Below are 19242 nucleotides of genomic sequence, written 5' to 3' on the forward strand. Positions count from 1 at the left end.
AAGCTCCTGCCAAGTGAGAAGAAACAGTGAGTAGGCTCCCAGTGGGCGGGAGCAGGAAAAATGCTCCCGCTCTCTGGGATTGGACTTTTCATTTGTTTCCTTGCTTGCTGTAAAGCAGGCTGGGAAGCAGATGAAAACATTGCTCCTGTCCGCAGGGAGCAGTGTTTTTAGCTGCTCCCTGCGGGCAGGAACAATGCTGGCTCCTGCTGGAGGCATGAAGCTGGAATGGGCTGCGGGTGCATTGGGGCCTCTCAGCCTCCAACAATAAAGGTAGTGGATGCCCCTGGTGGGTTCCAGTGCACCCACTAGTTAGCGAAGAGGGCCCGGGGGATGGGGCCTCCAGGGCCTATTTTGGCCCCCTCTCCCTTTACAAACTGGCCAGGCCTTGGGGGATGGGGTTCCTGCTGGCCAATATTAACCCAGAGGGGGGGCTTCATGCCCCCAACACCCTTAATAATAAGGCCAGGCCCCAGAGGATGGGCTCACTGGGGCCAAAATCGGCCCAAGGAGGGGGGAATAGTGCCCCGTTTCAAATATGAAGTGGGTGCCCTCGGTGGGCTCCAGGGCATCCACCATTTACTGGACAGGCCCCAGGGGATTGGGTCCCTGAAGCCAATAATGGCCTGAACAAGGGGGTTGCGTGAACCCCCTCCCCCATCATTTAAGTAATGGGTCCCTGGTGATTGGATCTCCTCAGTCAAATGCAGCCCAGGAGGGGCCACATGCCCCCTTCCCTAAAGAAAGGTGGCAGGCCACCGGGGATGAGGTCCCCGGGACCCAAATCAGCCCGGGGAGGAGGCCTGCATGTCCTCCACCCGGGTTGACTGCTTGGGGGGTTAGCCACAGGACCTGCGGCCAACTACCCTGCTGCGCATGGCCAAAGGCCATGAGCAGCATGGGGTTGGCTGCATGCAGCCAACCCCCTGCCATGCACAGCAAGGGCCATGTGCTGTGGAGCTTGGATTAATATATGGTAATTAAATATTACTTTACGTAAAAAAAAAATCCTTAGAAATTGACTGAAAAAAACAAGGTTACACAGAGGTTATATTTAAGCTCGCATTTTACACACACAAAACCATAGAAATTTAGAACTTATACTTAGTTATCTCAAGTAACTATTAGTCATCTCCTAAGGTAACTACAACTCACACCCTCACCATGCGCTGCTAATTACCCCACATATTCCATCACTCATTACATCATTTATAATATGATGGGCACGAGTTATAACTAACTGTAACTGCTGAATTTCTATAGGTTTGTGCGTGTAAAATGTGAAGTTAACTATAACATCCTTGTAACCTTTTTTCAGTAAAATATATATATATAATTTATTTTTGGGGGGAGACCCCCAACCCCTCCCACTTTTTTAAAATAAATAAATTAATTTAACTTTTTTTATTAAAGGAGAATTACCCCAAACCCCCTTTATTAATTACCCTTACCACTCTATGCCCCTACCCACCCCTAAACTCAGAAAAGTCATTTTACCACCCTGTGCCCCTACCCACCCCAACCCCTAAAAGTTACCCTTATCACCCAACAACCTTACCCACCCTTAAATGCTAAAAACACCATTACCACCCTACCCCTACTCATCCCTAAACCCTAAAAACTCCTTTACAGCCCAATACCCTTACCCGCCCTAAACCCTTAAAAATCCATTATTATCCTATGCCCTCACCTCCCCCAAAGAATTCTTACCACCTTATACCCCTACTAGCCCCTAAAACCTAAAAACACCTTTATAACCCAATACCCTTACCCATCTCTAACCCCTGAAAATACCCTCACCCCACTATACCCCAACAACCTTACACAAATGCATCCCGTATTTATACTTACAATGCAAGTTAAATGCATGGGTGGTAAAGATTTGCATGCTAAATGATAGGTGGTAAAAGCATTGCGTGGTTATGCCTGCTTTGTAAAGGCTATTTCCCATCCTATGGGAGAGGTAGGCCTCATAGTTAAAAATTAACTTATGGTGTTTTCACTACCGGGTACATGTCCAACATTTTATTAAAAACACCCTGCCCTATGGAGGGCTGTCTAGGGCCTTCTTTAGTATTGACTTCTCAAATCAAAATGGGAGTAAAAGGCTTTGCAAGGGTATCATTGGGCCAAGTTGAATTGGCAGTTTAAAAGTGCCAACAAAGTGTAATGGCGGACCTAGAACATGTTTTAGGGGCTACTTAAGTGAGTGGCACAATGACTTCTGCAGGCCTACTAGTAGCATTCAATTTACCATACCTGGGTATATGGTTTACCACTTAACTATGTGCTTATAAGTGAATATATGTGCAAATCAAGTGTAGGCTAATTTTGCCATGTTTTGAGGAGTGAGCACAAACACTTTAGCACTGGTGAGCAGAAGTAAAGTGCTCAGTCCAAAGTCCAGCATAAACAAATTCTGAAAAAATAGCAGGGGTGAAGGCAGAAAGGTTGGGGGTGATCCTGCAAAGAGGGCCAAGCCCAACAGGCAGTGTATATGGGTAAAGAGGATTTTTTTATGGCTCAGGGATGGGTAGCGTATATGGGTAGTAAGGAGTATTTAGGGCTCAGGGATGGATAGTGTCTAGGGGTACTAAGGGACTTTAGGACTCGGGGTGTCTAGTGTATAGGGGTAATAAGACGTTTTAAGACCTTAAGAATGAATAGTGTATAGGCTAGTAAGGCGTTTTAGGGTTCAGGGATGGGTAGTGTATATGGGTAGGAAGACGTTTGTAGGACTCAGGGTTGGGTAGTGTATAGGAGTAGTGATGTGTTTTTAACCCCTTCTGTGCCGCGGACGTAGTGGTTACGTCCTGCGGCACAGTGCTGCTGTGCCGAGGACGTAACCACTACGTCCTCGGCACACAGCCCAGAGGGAGCGCTCTCGCTCCCTCTGTGTGCTTCCCCCCACCCCCCCAAAGTCAGGGATGGAAGGGGAAGCCCTTCCCCTTCCACCCCCGACCCCCCCAACCCCCCCTGTGACGTCAGCGCGCGAGCGCGCGCTGATTAGTCACAGGGTCTCCCCCATCGCGCTGGAAGCAGAGCTTCCAGCGCGATTGAAAAAGAAATGCTTTTGCATTTCTCTTTCAATCACTGGGGGAGGCCCCGAGAGGCTTCAAAAGGGAAGGAAATGTATTTCCTTCCCTTTGAAGTCTCTCACAGGTTTCAAAAGCCGGATTGCTTGCAATCCGGCTTTTGAAACCCCACTAGACACCAGGGATTTTTTTTTTCTCAATGAAATTGGCAAAAGGGAGCGACCCCTTGGGCAAGGGTCGCTCCCAGGGGGACATTTTTTTAGGAAGGCCTTTTCTGCCCCCCCTGGGGGCAGATTGGCCTATTATTAGGCCGATCTGCCCCCAGGGGGGGCAGAAACCTCTAGGCACCAGGGACCTTTTTTTTTTTTTTTTTTTTTTTTGTGATGTTTTCTTTTTTTGTAGGTGGGGAGCGACCCCTTAGGCAAGGGTCGATCCCCTGGGGGGCAAATTATATTTAGGCCATTTCTGCCCCCCTTGGGGGCAGATTGGCCTATTTTGATGAGGCCAATCTGCCCCCAAGGGGGGCAGAAACCATTAGACACCAGGGAGTTTTTTTTTGCGCGCGAATTTCACGCAACGGGAGCGACCCCTTGGGCAAGGGTCGCTCCCAGGGGGGGCATTTTTTTGGGAAGGCCTTTTCTGCCCCCCCTGGGGGCAGATTGGCCTATTATTAGGCCGATCTGCCCCCAGGGGGGGCAGAAACCTCTAGGCACTAGGGTTTTTTTTTTTTTTTTTTTGTGGTGATCTTCTTTTTTTTTGTGGGGAGCGATCCCTTAGGCAAGGGTCGCTCCCCTACGGGGCAATATATATTTAGGCCATTTCTGCCCCCCTTGGGGGCAGATTGGCCTATTTTGATGATGCCAATCTGCCCCCAAGGGGGGCAGAAACCATTAGACACCAGGGAGGTTTTTTTTTGCGTGCGAATTTCACGCAAGGGGAGCGAACCCTTAGGCAAGGGTCGCTCCCTGGGGGGGTGGGGGGTTATTTTAGGCCATTTCTGCCCCCCTGGGGGGTAGATCAGCCTATTTTGATTCGGCTGATCTGCCCCCAAGGGGGGCAGAAACCACTAGGCACCAGGGATTTTTTTGTTTTTTCGTTTTACAGATGGGGAGCGACCCCTTGGACAAGGGTCGCTCCCCTGGAGGGGCAAAATGTATTTAGGCCAGTTCTGCCCGCTTTGGGGGCAGATCGGCCGATTTTAGGTCAATCTGCCCCCAAGGGGGGCAGAAACCACTAGGCACCAGGGATCTTTTTTTTGCGCCGTCACGCAAGGGGAGTGACCTTGTAGGCAAGGGTCGCTCCCCAGGGGGGGTGGGGGGGACAAAATTATTTTAGGCCATCTCTGCCCCCCCTGGGGGCAGATCGGCCTATTGGTATTAGGCCGATCTACCCCCAGGGGGGGGCAGAAACCTCTAGGCGCCAGGGCAAATGTTTTTTTTTTTGTTTGTTTGTTTTTTTAGAGATGGGGAGCGACCCATCAGACAAGGGTTGCTCCCCTGGGGGGCAAACTGTGTTTAGACCATTTCTGCCCCCCTTGGGGGCAGATTGGTCGATTTTATGTCAATCTGCCCCCAAGGGGTCAGAAACCACTAGGCACCGGGGATTTGTTTTTTGGCGCCAATGTCACGCAGGGGGAGCGACCCCGTAGGCAAGGGTCGCTCCTGGTGGGGGGGTGGGGGTTGGGGATGCAAATTTATTTTAGGCCATTTCTGCCCCCCCTGGGGGAAGATCGGCCTATTATTAGGCCGATCTGCCCCCAGGGGGGGCAGAAACCTGTAGGCGCCAGGGCACATTTTTTTTGTGTGTTTTTTTTTAGAGATGGGGAGCGACCCATCAGACAAGGGTTGCTCCCCTGGGGGGCAAACTGTATTTAGAGCATTTCTGCCCCCCTGGGGGCAGATTGGTCGATTTTATGTCAATCTGCCCCCAAGGGGGCAGAAACCACTAGGCACCGGGGATTTGTTTTTTGGCGCCAATGTCACGCAGGGGGAGCGACCCCGTAGGCAAGGGTCGCTCCCGGGGGGGGGTGGAGGTTCGGGGGGTAAATTTATTTTAGGCCATTTCTGACCCCCCTGGGGGAAGATCGGCCTATTATTAGGCCGATCTGCCCCCAGGGGGGGCAGAAACCTGTAGGCGCCAGGACAAATTAGTTTTTTGTGTTTTTTTGTTTGTTTGTTTGTTTTTTTAGAGATGGGGAGCGACCCATCAGACAAGGGTCGCTCCCCTGGAGGGCAAAGTGTGTTTAGACCATTTCTGCCCCCCTTGGGGGCAGATTGGTCAATTTTAGGGCAATCTGCCCCCAAGGGGGCATAAACCACTAGGCACCGGGGATTTGTTGTTTGACGCCAATGTCACGCAGGGGGAGCGACCCCGTAGGCAAGGGTCGCTCCTGGGCAGGGGGGGAGTCAAATTTATTTTAGGGCATTTCCCCCCCCCCCCGGGGCCGGCTGAGCTAGAGGTCAAAATCCACAGGTAGGCACTTTGCAAAAAACACCTCTGTTTTTTGTGAAAAAATATGTTGTGTCCACGTTGTGTTTTGGGCCATTTCCTTTTGTGGGCGCTAGGCCTACCCACACAAGTGAGGTACCATTTTTATGGAGAGACTTAGGGGAACGCTGGGTGGAAGGAAATTTGTGGCTCCTCTCAGATTCCAGAACTTTCTGTCACCGAAATGAGAGGAAAAAGTGTTTTTGGGCCAAATTTTGATGTTTGCAAAGGATTCTGGGTAACAGAACCTGGTCAGAGCCCCGCAAATCACCCCATCTTGGATTCCCCTAGGTCTCTAGTTTTCAAAAATGCGCTGGTTTGCTAGGTTTCTCCAGGTGCCGGCTGAGCTAGAGGCCAAAATCCACAGGTAAGCACTGTTTTCCATGAAAAAATTTGATGTGTCCACGTTGTGTTTTGGTCCGTTTCCTGTCGCGAGCGCTAGGCCTACCCACACAAGTGAGGTATAATTTTTATCGGGAGACGTGGGGGAACGCTGGGTGAAAGGAAATTTGTGGCTCCTCTCAGATTCCAGAACTTTCTGCCACAGAAATGTGAGGAACATGTGTTTTTTTAGCCAAATTTTGAGGTTTGCAAAGGATTCTGGGTAACAGAACCTGGTCCGAGCCACACAAGTCACCCCTCCTTGGATTCCCCTAGGTCTCTAGTTTTCAGAAATGCATAGGTTTGGTAGGTTTCCCTAGGTGGCGGCTGAGCTAGAGGCCAAAATCTACAGGTAGTCACTTTGCTAAAAACAGCTCTCTTTTCTGTGATATGTCCACGTTGTGTTTTGGGGCATATCCTGTCACGGGCGCTAGGCCTACCCACACAAGTGAGGTATCATTTTTATCGGGAGATGTGGGGGAACGCTGGGTGGAAGGAAATTTGTAGCTCCTCTCAGATTCCAGAACTTTCTGCCACAGAAATGTGAGGGACATGTGTTTTTTTAGCCAAATTTTGAGGTTTGCAAAGGATTCTGGGTAACAGAACCTGGTCCGAGCCCCGCAAGTCACCCCTCCTTGGATTCCCCTAGGTCTCTAGTTTTCAGAAATGCACAGGTTTGGTAGGTTTCCCTAGGTGCCGGCTGAGCTAGAGGCCAAAATCTACAGGTAGGCACTGCGCAAAAAACACCTCTGTTTTTTTCCAAAATTTAGGATGTGTCCACGTTGCGCTTTGGGGTGTTTCCTGTCGCCGGCGCTAGGCCTACCCACGCAAGTGAGGTATCATTTTTATCGGGAGACTTGGGGGAACGCTGGGTGGAAGGAAATTTGTAGCTCCTCTCAGATTCCAGAACTTTCTGCCACAGAAATGTGAGGGACATGTGTTTTTTTAGCCAAATTTTGAGGTTTGCAAAGGATTCTGGGTAACAGAACCTGGTCCGAGCCCCGCAAGTCACCCCTCCTTGGATTCCCCTAGGCCTCTAGTTTTCAGAAATGCACAGGTTTGGTAGGTTTCCCTAGGTGGCGGCTGAGCTAGAGGCCAAAATCTACAGGTAGTCACTTTGCTAAAAACAGCTCTGTTTTCTGTGATATGTCCACGTTGTGTTTTGGGGCATATCCTGTCGCGGGCGCTAGGCCTACCCACACAAGTGAGGTATCATTTTTATCGGGAGACGTGGGGGAATGCTGGGTGGAAGGAAATTTGTGGCTCCTCTCAGATTCCAGAACTTTCTGCCACAGAAATGTGAGGAACATGTGTTTTTTTAGCCAAATTTTGAGGTTTGCAAAGGATTCTGGGTAACAGAACCTGGTCCGAGCCACACAAGTCACCCCTCCTTGGATTCCCCTAGGTCTCTAGTTTTCAGAAATGCATAGGTTTGGTAGGTTTCCCTAGGTGGCGGCTGAGCTAGAGGCCAAAATCTACAGGTAGTCACTTTGCTAAAAACAGCTCTGTTTTCTGTGATATGTCCACGTTGTGTTTTGGGGCATATCCTGTCGCGGGCGCTAGGCCTACCCACACAAGTGAGGTATCATTTTTATCGGGAGACGTGGGGGAACGCTGGGTGGAAGGAAATTTGTGGCTCCTCTCAGATTCCAGAACTTTCTGCCACAGAAATGTGAGGAACATGTGTTTTTTTAGCCAAATTTTGAGGTTTGCAAAGGATTCTGGGTAACAGAACCTGGTCCGAGCCACACAAGTCACCCCTCCTTGGATTCCCCTAGGTCTCTAGTTTTCAGAAATGCATAGGTTTGGTAGGTTTCCCTAGGTGGCGGCTGAGCTAGAGGCCAAAATCTACAGGTAGTCACTTTGCTAAAAACAGCTCTGTTTTCTGTGATATGTCCACGTTGTGTTTTGGGGCATATCCTGTCGCGGGCGCTAGGCCTACCCACACAAGTGAGGTATCATTTTTATCGGGAGACGTGGGGGAACGCTGGGTGGAAGGAAATTTGTGGCTCCTCTCAGATTCCAGAACTTTCTGCCACAGAAATGTGAGGAACATGTGTTTTTTTAGCCAAATTTTGAGGTTTGCAAAGGATTCTGGGTAACAGAACCTGGTCCGAGCCACACAAGTCACCCCTCCTTGGATTCCCCTAGGTCTCTAGTTTTCAGAAATGCATAGGTTTGGTAGGTTTCCCTAGGTGGCGGCTGAGCTAGAGGCCAAAATCTACAGGTAGTCACTTTGCTAAAAACAGCTCTGTTTTCTGTGATATGTCCACGTTGTGTTTTGGGGCATATCCTGTCGCGGGCGCTAGGCCTACCCACACAAGTGAGGTATCATTTTTATCGGGAGACGTGGGGGAACGCTGGGTGGAAGGAAATTTGTGGCTCCTCTCAGATTCCAGAACTTTCTGCCACAGAAATGTGAGGAACATGTGTTTTTTTAGCCAAATTTTGAGGTTTGCAAAGGATTCTGGGTAACAGAACCTGGTCCGAGCCACACAAGTCACCCCTCCTTGGATTCCCCTAGGTCTCTAGTTTTCAGAAATGCATAGGTTTGGTAGGTTTCCCTAGGTGGCGGCTGAGCTAGAGGCCAAAATCTACAGGTAGTCACTTTGCTAAAAACAGCTCTGTTTTCTGTGATATGTCCACGTTGTGTTTTGGGGCATATCCTGTCGCGGGCGCTAGGCCTACCCACACAAGTGAGGTATCATTTTTATCAGGAGACGTGGGGGAATGCTGGGTGGAAGGAAATTTGTGGCTCCGCTCAGATTCCAGAACTTTCTGCCACAGAAATGTGAGGAATATGTGTTTTTTTAGCCAAATTTTGAGGTTTGCAAAGGATTCTGGGTAACAGAACCTGGTCCGAGCCCCGCAAGTCACCCCTCCTTGGATCCCCCTAGGTCTCTAGTTTTCAGAAATGCACAGGTTTGGTAGGTTTCCCTAGGTGGCGGCTGAGCTAGAGGCCAAAATCTACAGGTAGTCACTTTGCTAAAAACAGCTCTGTTTTCTGTGATATGTCCACGTTGTGTTTTGGGGCATATCCTGTCGCGGGCGCTAGGCCTACACACACAAGTGAGGTATCATTTTTATCGGGAGACTTGGGGGAACATAGAATAGCAAAACAAGTGTTATTGCCCCTTGTCTTTCTCTACATTTATTCCTTCCAAATATAGGGGTGTGTGTAAAAAAGACATCTATTTGAGAAATTCCATGTAATTCACATGCTACTATGGTCACCCCGGAATTCAGAGATGTGCAAATAACCACTGCTCCTCAACACCTTATCTTGTGCCCTTTTTGGAAATGCAAAGGTTTTCTTGATAGCTATTTTTTACTCCTTATATTTCAGCAAATGAATTACTGTATACCCGGTATAGAATGAAAACGCACTGCAGGGTGCAGCTCATTTATTGGCTCTGGGTTCCTCGGGTTCTTGATGAACCTACAAACCCTATATATCCCCGCAACCAGAGGAGTCCAGCAGACGTAACGGTATATTGCTTTCGATAATCTGACATTGCAGGGAAAAGTTACAGAGTAAAAAGTAGAGAAAAATTGATGTTTTTTTCACCTCAATTTCAATATTTTTCTTTTTCAGCTGTTATTTTCTGTAGGAAACCCTTGTAGGATCTACACAAATGACCCCTTGCTGAATTCAGAATTTTGTCTACTTTTCAGAAATGTTTAGGTTTCTGGGATCCAGCATTGGTTTCATGACCATTCCGGTCACTGACTGGAAGGAGGCTGAAAGCACAAAAAATTGCACAAATGGGGTATGCCCCAGTAAAATGCCAAAATTGTGTTGAAAAATTGGGTTTTCTGATTCAAGTCTGCCTGTTCCTGAAAGCTGGGAAGCTGCTGAGTTTAGCACCGCAAACCCTTTGTTGATGCCATTTTCAGGGGAAAAACCACAAGCCTTCTTCTGCAGCCACTTTTTCCAATTTTTTTGAAAAAAACGAAATTTTCACTGTATTTTAGCCAATTTCTTGGCCTCCTTCATGGGAACCCACAAAGTCTGGGTACCTCTAGAATCCCTAGGATGTTGGAAAAAAAGGACGCAAATTTGGCTTGGTTAGCTTATGTGGACAAAAAGTTATGAGGGCCTAAGCGCGAACTGCCCCAAATAGGCAAAAAAAGGCCCGGCACAGGAGGGGGAAAAGGCCTGGCAGCGAAGGGGTTAAGACTTAGAGATGGGTAATGGCTCTCTTGTTGCTTCGTGCTCTCAGATCTCATGAATGCGATGTGTGAAGCTGGGAGGATTACTCATAGGTCTCACAAGTCAGAACCACAGAAACAATACTCGGTCTTCACTTGCTCTACAGATCTCCTGCTTCCTGCATGTAATGTCAAACCTGGTAATGCCACTTCCGTTCTTGCTGTTGAGCAGGTGCAGTAGCTGTCCTAGGCCGATCACATACCTGGAGAGCTCTCCCCTTCCTACTGCTCGCTGATCATGTAGCAGACAGGACATGATTTTCCTGAGTCCATGCGGTTATTCAGACCTGCAGGATAGGTTAGAATTCCGATGGAGTGATGTCGTGCTTTGATGATCTCGTAGTGGCCATGGGCTTTGTAGTCTAGCCCCTTAGGAGCTCCATGATCCACGACCACTTCCTCTCCCTCGGTAGGCTTGGTTGAGCCAGATGCAAAATTATTCTTCCTTTGTGGGTGGGCAGTGTCCCAGAAAACATTGGTACGCTTGTTTTACTAGGCCCCTTCTTCCTGGAGCTCTCAGTGTGCTGATTGCTTTGTCATTCAAGCACTGTGTTGCCAGTGCTGCACTTTGCCTTGAAGGATTCGATTCTTGGCACTACTGTAGTACCATTGTCCATGTTGCATTCCTCACCCAGTACCCAGATCTTGAGCTAATCCCACATCTCTCCGACAAATCCTCCAGTGATAACATCAGTTGTGTGGGTGCAGGGATGCCACCTACAATAAAGAAGGTTGTGGGTGACGTCCTTCTGTGGTGATCAAAGCAAGAAGGTATGAACAATTCATCCAGGCTCCCTATAGAGGTTTGCTGTCTAAGCTGTCTTAAAGAAAAATTTAAATTATTTGGGGTGATTGCTAAGAAAGGGGATGATCTTTAGAATAGATACCACTAGCCATTCCTATTCAGTGTAACTGGCCCTGCAACGAAAAGACTGAGTTGTGTAGTAGGAATGTGTGCAGAGTTCCCCCTTGTGGCAATAAATGTGTGTGTGGGGAATGTGCTTTCCTCGTAGATCAGGATATCTGTGGAGCGAATGACAGGGGTATGGACCCCACTGGGCACCTGCAATGAGAATGATATGTGTAATCCTGACTAAAGTCAATACTATAAACAATGATCCCATGCCACATAAACACTAAGAAAAGATGAAATACGATCAACACACTTCGTTATTCACTAACCTTAGAAGAAAAGCCAGACCTAATCCAATCAATCAAGTTATAACTATAGAAGGCTGATTACATAAAGTTTAGACTGAAATAGGGACTAATGCTTTTAACCCCGCAGTACCACGTAAAATGAAGGAGAGGCTGCGTGGTGGTTGATGATGAGACACTTGGTAAGAGTTGGCAGCCGAGTGTGGGTAGGGGGTGCAGGAAATGACATTGAAAGGAAGGTTCAGACTCACAAGCACAGCATACCTCAATGTGATCAGAAAGGCAGCGATTCTCCATGTAATGCTTTGGTCCAACACAATGATTCGCCAATCTCATGTCCATAAGGATCCCTCCAGGAATTAACTGCCTGTCCTTGTGGAGAGAAATGAAAGGGTTCCCTCTCGGTAAACCTTGGTGAAGCAGGAGGAAAACAGAAACGTTTTATTCTCTTGTTGACCTGACACTGGAATTGCGATGGATCTGCAAGGCAGCAAGCAAAGTGGCACAAAGCGGAAGGCTTTGAGCTTCCCAGATGACGAGGATGCAGTGACACTCACCTTTCAGGCTTCTGAACTAGTATGACATGCTAAGTCTCCATGCCTACAGCACAGAAATAAATGCTTCTCCTTTGAAATGCATAGATAGAGTGAGAGCCCCGAGATGCAGAATTATAATTGTTCTCTTTTCATGGGAAGGTGCATTTTCTGTTCACCATATGCAAGTCTACTTCAAGTTGCTTGCTCCCAGTGGGTCCAGTGTTCTCAGTTGTGCAGATCAGGTCAGGTTTTATCAAACATTGGGAGCTCGGTGAGGGCCAACTGCCTTGTCTTCTGCCTAGAGATCTTTCCTGTGATGCCTCCTCGGGGTCTGGGCCTCTACCAAACAAGGACATCAGGTAGATGTCCTACTTGTCCAAGGAGCTCCCTGGCAGCTGACGCGGTCCGTAGTCACTGAGAATGACTACAGGTGTGCCTGAGGGCAAGCTGTCCCTTCCTTTTTCTGGATGTCTAGGCTCACGTCCGGGTCCTTCTTAGCTATGCTTTTGACATGAAGGGAGAAGAATCTGTAGGGACATTGTCCCATGCCAGCCTGAAATGGTCATGGCCAGAAGGTAGTCATTATGTTGCTCTTCGGGTGACCAGCAGTGTACGGAGTTCTCTAAGTCTAGTAGGGAACAGGTGAGCTTTGGGTAGATGAGTGAGCGGATGGAGCTGAAGGAGGGAATCGGAATCACATATTAGAAATTAACAACCCCTACTTTGCCTCCATACGCCACTAGTGTGGTGTGAACCCTTAGTGCTGATTAATAGAGCGTGCATTAGAAGCAGGGGACTGGTAAGTTCATTACATCATTTGGAAAATAACAGGCATATGTTGTAGTGTATGAGTATTGTATTTATAGAGCTTACAACCCGCTTATGAGGCGTTGATGCACTTTTGGCGGGTAGCACGTTCCTCCTTAATCCAACTTTAGCAGTTAGTCCAGTGGTTATTGGATGTTGTTGGTAGTTGGTTGGTTATTGTTTGTTATTAGGTTTAGTCTTGTGCTGTCAAGGAAACAATTCCATGCATTTAGTCGAGAATCTTTAGAGCGGATTTAATTGATCGATGTTAGACGTGATGGGTACGTGAGTTTATGCACATGGCTGGTGGGAAGAATAGATGAGCAAAAGATTAGGTATTGTTAGTTTGCAGGAAAGAAATGGCATTGTGTGATATATTGCACTATTTCATTTCTATAGCACTTACTACCCCTTCTTCCCCCTGGTGGGGCAACCAGGTCTTAAAAGATAGCACGCTACACAAAGATATGTAAAACCATGTGGACAAATTACTACTCCGAACATAAACTTAAATGAAAACTTGCACAAAGCACTTACTGATCTGGTTCTCCCTTGACGATAGAAGTTAGTGCAGGGGCATCTGTTTGTAAACAGTGATGTCAGAATTTGTGCTGGGAAAAGATCACACGTTCTCTGATGGATCACGTGGATAATAGCCAACTCTCAAATAACTTTTCTCTTTAAGAGCTGTAAATAACAGCTGTTACTAGACTCCCCTGTTTAGTGGCATGTACTTTATCGACTTCAGGCAAATGAAAGCTGAGCTGCCCCTATTAGGACTCGAACTTATGACATGCAGGACACAAACACACAGGCAGCAGCATTGAAAGTTCAATGCCACGTTGGTGGATTTGTGGTATAGTTGTAACAGGCACCCACCAGATAGCAAGAGCAAGTACTTCATAGGTAAGCTATGTTGGTGGGAGCTTACACCAGAGAGATGCTAGATGGTGTGAACAGTTAAGTCCCAAGGATATATGGGACAGCAATTACCTATCAAGCCCCTGCAATGACAGGAGCAGTTGCCTAGTAATTGGAATGCTTGGACCAGGTATCTACAGGATGTGTAGGTTCGAAAACAAGTATCTAGAAGAGGTTTGTGAGTGGAGAGTGGGTGCCAACAACAGATGTGTGAAATAGTAGATGTGATGAGTGACCAAGAATGTAAGGGATGTGAGGAGCTGGCTTGAACTAACGATAGGTACTGAATTGGACAGGATACCTACCAGAGATATTTGATGGTACAAGTATATTTCAGGATGTGTAGGATGGCATTAGCAGGTGGCGAGAGCAAATACTGGCCAGGACTATTTAGATGTCATAAACCAATACCTATAAGGAGATTGTGAGACATGGGGAGGAGGCACCATCCATGGAATTGTTAGGTAATAGATATAGGTACCTGTCAGACCAGTGGGTAACATGAGCTGGTATCTGCAAGTAATTTGTGAGGTGGGTGGTACAGGCACCTATCAAGTCTCTGTGGGATGGCTGTGACAGTACTTCAAAGGAATGTGTGAAGTGGCAGTCGCTTTGATCTAGAAAGATGTGTTGGATGATAAACCGTGTAAATAAAAGAGATTTCCACCACAGCCGGTGATCCCAAAGGATTGCTTGCAAGTGGTGTGTGGGTATGCACAACAACCACGTGTGAGATGTCTGAGGAAGGTAGCTGCTAACGATATTTGCAAAATGGGAGATTCAGATAGTTAACAGAGCTGTTAGGGATGATGGGTGTGGGTATAGATACGTATTGGTACCTACGAGGGATGTGTGGTGGTGGAGGTTGTAAGGTGGGTACCATTACCCTGTTTTATAGAATGTAATTTTATTTATATAGTGCTTACTACTCCTGACAAGATGTCCAAACACTTTTTAGTGAGTAGCACGCTACTCCAGAACCCAAAAAGATTAGTGGTGGATTAGTTTAGAGAAATCTGAGTTAAATTGAGCGGTGGACATGTCTGTTAGTTGGATTGAATAGAATAATGGAAGGACAGAAGAGGGAAGAATCTAGAAAGTGTTAATTGGGAGGTCATAGTAGTTAGGTGAGGTCTGGGATGAGTAAAAGGAGAGATGGGGGGAAGAGGGAAGAGTCTGTAGAAAGGAATTAAGGAGATCATAGAAGTAGAATGAGGTTTGTGATGAGTCAAAGGAGAGATACATGAAGAATTTAGAAGGGTTGTTTGGAAGATCATAGTAGTAAAATGAGGTTTGGGATGAGCCAGGAGGGATAGAGTAGGGAGGAGTCTAGAAGGGGTTATTTTGGATATCATAGTAGTAGAATGAGGATTGAGATGAGTCAGAGTAGAGATAAAGGATAGTCCGTGAAAGGTATATTGTGAGACAAAGTAGTGCATTGGAGAGTGGACATTTTTTTCTCATACAGTAGGAGTAAAGTAAATAAATATATAGATGCATGACTACATAGAAAGGGTATATATGTATAAGGAAAATAATATATTGATATTTAAAGTTGTATTGTGTAAACGCAGACTTTCAAGTGTATTTTTTAACTCAATGTTTTTTTTTTTATGTTATCTTTTCCTCACTATTTCAATAGTAAAGTGCTTGTAGATAAAAAGCCATGATAATATTTACCTATTGTGATTGGACATAAAATGCAACAAATGGCATAAGAAGAGCTGTAAACCGAACAGGATGCTCGTCTACAGATGGAGCTCCAGGATTTTAGTGTGGGGAAGCTGCAGCACCGTCTGGGTAGCCGTTGGGGGGCACATCCACGCCTTGTATGAGATCTTGTTACTTAACTAAAGTTTTTGGGGGAAAATTTTCTTTTTCTTACAAAATAAATTAATTTTGAGTAAAGAACTATGAATTCCAGTTAATAAGGTGTTTCCACTCTGATTTACGACAAATACATTTCAAAGGCAGCAAAGGGCTTGCTCAATGTAAGCTTACACACTGCTTACAAAAGGGCAGCAAGACCTGGAGTATTGGCAAAATATACCATTTCATTTACGTTTTCTTTGGGGCAACCTTTCTGGCATGCACAAAGGACTTTTCCTTGTTTGCGGGTTTCCGATCTGGGGAATGTTTTTTCACGTTGTTTAAGCTGTCGGTGCAGAGTGTGAGAGCTGACAATCCACCCTGGTGAAGTGGTAAAAACAAAAATGCAGTATAATTAAGAGACATCTGTTAAACGTGAGATAGGGTGACCACCCGTCCGTAAACTTCACGGACTACCTGTAATTTCGCCCTGCCGTCCGTTGTCCGTGATGAAAGGCTTAACGGACCGCATTTGTCTGTAATTTTAGCCTTTCACCAAAAGGACAACAGACTGGTAGGGCGAAATTATGGGCAGATTAGTTTCCCTAGCTGGACTGAAAGGCAGGGAGTCTCCTGTGCTCTGAGGAATGGAGGGGCAGACAGATAAGAAAAGGACTTCTTGCCAGGGTGTCTCCTTCCCTAAAAAAACGCAAATGTGGGCACCTGGTAAATCTCCAAATGCAAAGGAGCTTGAAAACCTGCATTGACTTTAACCCAAGGAGTCAGTTGAAGGTTTCTGATGGCAAAAATATTTTCTTTTAGAGAGGTACTTTAATGGTGTTCCAAGGTGAGCTGTGGAGTGTGTGGTTTTAATGGAGTGTTATAAAAAATGTTAGTACTAGTTATAAACTGTATATTATTCAAATTTGTATTTGAAAAGCACTTTTTTTTTATTTAACCACATTTATTTGCGCATTTTGTAGCAGCCTATATTATGGTGTAATTGTATTTATATAGCGCTGACTACCCCCCTGGCGAGGCGTTGAATGCATGTTTAAAATAAGGACTTACACATTCACAGTTCTTTCTGGGACCTTGTTATCTCATAGTACCAACACACATTGGCAAAGCCAATAGGTCTTGTCTACGCAAGTTATTGGCTTTGCTAATGTATTTTAGCCATGTTATACACCAGAGTGGCTGCTGTTCAGTAAGGCAAAAAGTTAGTGACATAGTAGTGTGTAGTGGACTAGAGTGGCATAGGAGCAGTAGCATAGAGCCCAGTGGTGCAGAGTACAGTGCAGTGGGATACAGTGCAGTTGTTTAGAGTGCATTGGCATAGACTGCAGTGGTTTAGAGTGCAGTGGCATGGAGTGTCGTGGGACAGAGTAGAGTAGCATAGAGTGCAGTGGAGTAGAGTGGCATACAATAGAGTGGCAGAGAGTGAAGTATTGTAGAGTGGTGCAGTGGCATAGAGTGCAGAGTAGACTCACGTGGTAGAGAGTGCAGTGGCGTAGTGTAGAGTGGTGCAGTGCAGAGTATAGTGCTTTAGAGTGCAGTTGTGTAGAGTGGAGTGATGCAGAGTAGAGTGCAGTGGCGTAGAATGCAGTAGTACAGAGTAAATTGGTATACAGTACAGTGGTGGAGAGTGCAATGTTGCAGAGTAGAGTGTCAGTGCAGTGATGTGGAGTAGAGTGGCACAGAGAGCAGTGGCGTACAGTACAATGGTGCAGATTAGAGGGCAGTGGCATGCAGTGCAGTCGTTTAGAGTGCATTGGCGCAGAGTGCAGTGGCATAGAGTGGCATGGGGTAGAGTAGCATAGAGTGCAGTGGAGTAGAGTGGCATACAATAGAGTGGCAGAGAGCGAAGTAATGCAGAGTGGTGCAGTGTCATAGAGTGCAGAGTAGACTCTTGGCATAGAGTGCAGTGACATAGAGTGGTGCAGAGTGGAGTATTGTAGAGTGGTGCAGTGCAGAGTAGAGTATAGTGCCTAGAGTACAGAAGCGTAGAGTGCAGTGATGCACAGTGTAGTTACATAGGGTGAAGTGGCATAGAATGCAGTAGTACAGAGTAGAGTGGTGTAGAGTGTAGTGTAGTAGAGTAGAGTGTCAGTGCAGTGGTGTAGAGTGGCACAGAGAACATTGGCATAGAGTACCGTGGTGCAGAGTAAAGGGCAGTGGCATACAGTGCAGTTGTTTAGAGTGCACCGGTGTGGAGTGCAGTGGCATAGAGTGGCATGGGGCAGAGTAGAGTGGCATAGAGTGTATTGGTGCAGAATGTAGTAGCACAGAGTAGAGTGGTATAGAGTATAGCGGCAGCCAGTCCAGTGTTGCAGAGTATAGTGTCAGCGTGCAGTGGTGTAGAGTGCATTGAACTAGAGTGCAGTGGTCAGAGTGGCATAGAGTGCAGTGGCGTAGAATAGATTGTTTCAGAGTAGAATGCAGTTGCATGGAGTGGAGAGGTGCAGGGTAGAGTGCAGTGGTATAGAATGCAGTGGCATAAAGTAGATTGTTTCACAGTAGAGTGAAGTGGCTTAGAGTGGAGAGGGGCAGGTTAGAGTGGATTTGCATGGAGTGGCATAGAGTGTGATGGCATAGAGTAAAGTGGTGTAGAGTGCAGAGGTGCAGAGTAGATTAGAGTGGCGTACAGTGTATTGATCTAGAGTGCAGGGGGATAGAATTGAGTGTTACAGAGTAAAGTGCAATAGCATAGAGTGTATTACCTCAGAGTGCAGTGGCGTACAGTGCAGTGTTGCAGAGTGGCATAGAATGGAGTTGTGCGGACAAGAATCATGTTGCCTAGACTGGAGTGGGGTAACATGAAGAGGAGCAGAGTGCATTGGTGTAGAGAGGCGTAAAGTGCATTGGCATAGAGTGGAGTGGTACAGAGTAGAGTAGAGCGACATACTGTGAAGTAGCATATAGTGAAGTGGCATATTGTAGAGTGGTCCAGAATGGAGTAGAGTGCAGTGCAGTGGCATGGAGTGGCGTAAAGTGGAGTGAAACAGAGTAGGGTGCAGTGGTGTGGAGTGGTGCAGAGCAGAGTGGAATGGAGTATGAATGGTGTGGTAACACACTGCCATTACAGACAACACATTTTTGATTGAAATGACCCTTACATTTGCACAGATATACAGTTTTTCAAATCAAACTATACTGTACACAGGCGATGATGTGTGGAAATTGCATCACCTAATGCAATGATTTGTTTTAATCATATAAAGGTATTTGTTTCCAGTACAGTTCAGAATTAACAAAAATGTGCTTCATTTGTACTACTAATTCTGATATATTCTGAAGTTTATTTAAATGTCATCATGTGATAGAAAAAACTCTTTCCTAACCCCAGTATCCAGCAAGATTGTCGCATAAATCCTCTCAGTGTGAAGTCAGAGAAAGAAAAGTAAACACTAAGTTCCCACCGAAGACAGAGCCTGACATTTGACTTTGTTCTTTGAATGCACAGCAAATGTGATGATATAAGAACAAGATTTACAGGCCTGTTTACAGAAAGGGAGCACTCGGAAGGATACTGTAAATAAGGTGTTGGCAAGGGACGAACTCAAGCTGCATAGCCTAAAACAAACAAAGCCAGCAAATTGAAAGCAACAAAATGTTAGTTACAAACCACAAGGCCAATGGCAAGCAACGGGCGGAATGCATTCACAAGGAAGCACTATGAATGTACTTAAAGTGACAGCTGTGGGAAAAGTCCAGTATTTTAGTCCAGTCCATATCTTGCAGAGGTTTGGCCACATCAATCACCCAGGAAGGACGACGAGAAGACCTGGATTGGTTTCCATGTTGCTGTACACCCATTCTATCAGTTTGCCACCAGTTCATATGATGTACTGCTTCTGGCACACCCCTTGTAGGGTTAGTGCTAGGTGGCAGACACG

Source organism: Pleurodeles waltl, chromosome 5, assembly GCF_031143425.1.
Source record: "Pleurodeles waltl isolate 20211129_DDA chromosome 5, aPleWal1.hap1.20221129, whole genome shotgun sequence".
Taxonomy (NCBI): Eukaryota; Metazoa; Chordata; class Amphibia; order Caudata; family Salamandridae; genus Pleurodeles; species Pleurodeles waltl.